Here is a 4347-nt window from a genome sequence, read left to right on the forward strand (position 1 = left end):
GTCGCTCGCTCAGTTGTGTCTGACTCTTCGCAACCCCATGGACTGTAGCCCACCAGACTCCTCCGTCCATGGGATTCTCCAGGCAAGAATACTGGAGTGGGTTGCCATTTCCTTCTCCAAGGACATTATACCCTGCCATATTGGAAAAGAACACCAATGAAAGAGGCATAGAGGATAAAGCTAGTCTGTATTTGGATCTAGAGGCTTCTAGTTTACTAATAGAGTGCAACAATCATTAATTCATATGTACCTGTTTGGGTATAATTTAAGGAGTAGGAAAAGAAACCAGGAAGGAATATAGTTTTAAAGTAGTAAGGTAAATCCATTGATTTCAGGGGCACACAGTATAATTCATGGAATTTTTCTCTGAAAGATACAACCAGTCAACAGACTTGATCAGTCTAAGGACCAAGGTCTTCCTTTTTGTACAGTATCCTTCTAAATATTTTTTTAATAGACTTCTATATCTGAATGTTGGCAAACTTAACAAGCTTAGCATTTCAGAATTTCTCAATTAGGCAAAAGCAGAAGCTTCAGAAAGTTGTATCGATCTTCAAAGAGTAACAAATTAAAAAGCATAAAATCTGGGAAAATTATGATAAATCTGAATATAATATGTAATTTTTGGTGGATTGGGCATTTAATAAATATTTGTTATAGAATGATTTAAGTTTTATGGTATTAAAGTCCTAAAAGATTTAATTATGTGTGGTTTGAGTCAAATGATGTCATTCACATACAAGTGTATTCCCTTGAAGGTTGTTGCATTTTCTCCTGTATCTTCATTATTTTGACTATTGTGTTATGAGACTCTGAGTCCTATTAAATCTTCTGGAGAATACTGAATTGTTTTGTCTTAGCAAGCAATTAGTGTGGTTATGTTGAAGCTGTGAGTCTTGACCTGCTTTTTGTGGGCTGTGCTTTCAGTATCATTTTAGTCTTCAGAGTCCACAGTGCTGTTCTGGTTGACTTCTGTGCATCACTAGGGGCCAGTCTGGAACCTGGAGGGTGGTCCATACTGTAAATTCTCAAAGCATTTGCTGTGCTCACTCTGGCCAGTTCTATACATATTAAGTATGGGAATTAACCTCTGGTGGCTCAGATGGTAAGAATTTGCCTGCAATGTAGGAGACCCGGGTTTGATACCCGGGTTGGGTCGGGTCGGGAAGATCCCCTGGAGAAGGGCATGGCAGTCCACTCCAGAATTCTTGCCTGGAGAAATCCATGGACAAGGGAGCCAGGCAGGCTACAGTCCATGGGGCCACAAAGAGTCGGGCAGACTAAGCAACTAACACTTTCACTTTCATGAGAATTAGCTGAGCAATTCATATCAGATTTAAAGAATTCCTTTTCCTAGTTTCCTCATATCTGTGAATTGTCTCTCATCGTCTCTGGATCCTAGAGTCCTCTTTTCCTGATGCTGTGGCATTTATGGGTTGCCACAGCTCTACTAGAAATCAGAAAATTAAAAATGACCCTCACTGGTTATCTTAGTCAGGGCTGGCTAGATAATGTGCAGGACCCAGTGGAAAATGCAGATGTGAAGCCCTTTGTTCAAAAATTCTCAGGATCTAAAGATGGTGACAGTGATTAAAACCAGTGTGGGACCTTCTGAGCATAGTGTCCTGTGCCACTTCGTTGAGTGCACACTCATAGCTCAACTGAAAATCAGAGTCCAGCCAGGGAAATGGCATAAGAAGCACACCATCATAGAAGTTCAGTATAAATTCAATATTTGGTATAAACACCTTTGGTTGACAACAATATTCATGTATTTTTAGTAGCAAAAGGAAAACTTGCCTGTCATACAACATGTACATATATTTTTGTAAATATATTAGATCCTCATCAGTTGTGGAGCCCACACTTGTGAATTTGCCTATTCACTAAAATTTATTTATTGACTCCCAAATCAATATCCCAAGATGGTGCTTCTGCAGTCATTTGTGGATGAGTGCAGGGTGGCAAAAAACTTGAACAGCTCAGCAGATGTCAAATAAAACCACTTTGCTCTCTTTTTTTGGCTCTCATACTTTAAATGTGCCCTTTTGCAGTCTATTTCATGTTATATTTTTGCTTTTTATTTATTTATTTTTTTGCCTTTTGTCGGTGATTTCATTGTTTAAAATGGCCACCAAGCCTAGGGCTGAAGTGCTATCCAGTGTTCCTAAGTGTGATGTGCCTTACAGAGAAAATGTGTGTGTTAGATGTTTCTCTAAGAGTGAGTTATAGTGCTATAGCTGTGAGTTCAATGTTAATGAACCAGCAATATACAGTAAACGAGGTGTCTTTAAACAAAAATACTCATAACAATAGGTTGTGTTTTGGTCAATTAATGAAAATGTTGTGACTAGAGGCTTGTAGGAATCTAACTCTGCATTTCCCCCAAGAGCAACCATTCATTATTTGCCAGTTCAGTATTCACAGGGGCTTTATAGACACTAACAATGAATAACAAAAATCAACTCTACATGTATAATGTATCAATAGGTATCCAGCTATAGAATCTTAAACAGAATGTGTATAGGGTACTAAAAATAAATTTCAGGAGGTCTTCTTTCCTACCAAAGGGGATAAAGTACCAACAGTACTCATTACTTAAGTTGTACTTGATATCTTATATACATTATACATAATGTATAATTATTATAAGGCACGTGACAAAGGTGAGCAGAGCCATTACTTGAAATTGTGTTGGGGGTTAGCTCATATGACAATCAAGAAATGATAACAGAAAACTGTCATACAGTAAGGTTTGGAAGGAAGATAGATGACTGGTGAATATGTATGAAGGCAACTATTTCAGATGCTCTGTGAACCTTTACCTTACATTATATTTATTATCTCGTTTGGTCATTAAGTCTGACTTTTTTGCAACCCCATGAATTCTGGCCTGCCAGGCTCCTCTGTCCATGGGATTTCCCAGGCAAGAAGACTGGAGTTCATTGTCATTCCCTTCTCCAGGGGACCTTTCTGACCCAGGGATCAAACCTGTATCACCTGTGATGGCAGGCTGATTCCTTACCACTGAGTCCAGCGTTAAATCCTTATAATACCATTAAGATAGAAGAATTGCAATTTATGTTTTATAGCTGAAGAAAGAGATCCAAACTATCACTCCTCTTAAATTATATAGCTGCTGCTGCTAAGTTGCTTCAGTCATGTCCAACTCTGTGCAGCCCCATAGACAGCAGCCCACCAGGATCCACCGTCCCTGGGACTCTCCAGGCAAGAACACTGGAGTGGGTTACCATTTCCTTCTCCAATGCATGAAGGTGAAAAGTGAAAGGGAAGTCACTCAGACATGTCCAACTCTTCACGACCCCATGGACTGCAGCCCACCAGGCTCCTCCGTCCATGGGACTTTCCAGGCAAGAGTGATGGAGTGGGTTGCCATTGCCTTCTCCAAAATTATATAGCTAGCCACTGTCTAAGCCAAGATCTGAACTCTTGGGTCATGAATCTTGTCTCTAGAGTGTGTACAGAGTACATGGCCATTCGACTCATTCCCTTGGACATATCCTTGTCATTCCCATAAACACAAATACTATGATAATTCTGTACAGTAGGCTAATGGGGTAATGGTAATGAGCAAAGAATAAACAGGACCAGGATCAATAGATAATCCAAAGGGAGGTCTACGTTCATCCCGTGTATAAGGGAAGCTGTGAAGTCACATTCATGACTGGTTGGAAATCACTTGCACATTTAATTGAGGCTGGCTGTTGAGAGATGCAGGTCAGTCGCCATCTCTTATGGACCTGAATTGTGGCTTCAGGGAGATCTGTTTAATCATGATATGATTCAGTAGCTAGATATTTGAAGAACAGAGTTTTCCTTCATCTCTCATAATAAGGTACATGACAAAGGTGAGCAGAACCATTACTTGAAATTGTGTTGGGGGTTAGCTCAGGTGACAATCAAGAAATCATAACAGAAAACTGTCATACAGTAAGGTTTGGAAGGAAAATAGATGACTGGTGAATATGTATGAAGGCAACTATTTCAGATGCTCTGTGAACCAAGCCGATTCCACTATATCTACTAAATAAAATAAGTAGATATCTACACTCACAGGCCCAGTCAGGATTTGTGTAAAATGTATGACAAGGCTGAGCCTGTGTGTTCAAAGTCTTTGATACACATAAATAGAAAGGACACAAATGAAATGCCCCTTGAGCCATGAACTAACCTGAAATTTAGGGCCCAGATTTTATGAGGTATGTAAAGGCAACGTTACTAATTACCAGTATGTGGTAAATTAAGGGGAAAAAAATCAATTGTGAATTGTGAATTAACCAAATAGCATATCTTATCGCTAATTTCCTCCATTGTTCTACTGTCCAT

The sequence above is a fragment of the Bos taurus genome, chromosome 1 (genome assembly GCF_002263795.3).
Source record: "Bos taurus isolate L1 Dominette 01449 registration number 42190680 breed Hereford chromosome 1, ARS-UCD2.0, whole genome shotgun sequence".
In the NCBI taxonomy this organism is placed as follows: domain Eukaryota; kingdom Metazoa; phylum Chordata; class Mammalia; order Artiodactyla; family Bovidae; genus Bos; species Bos taurus.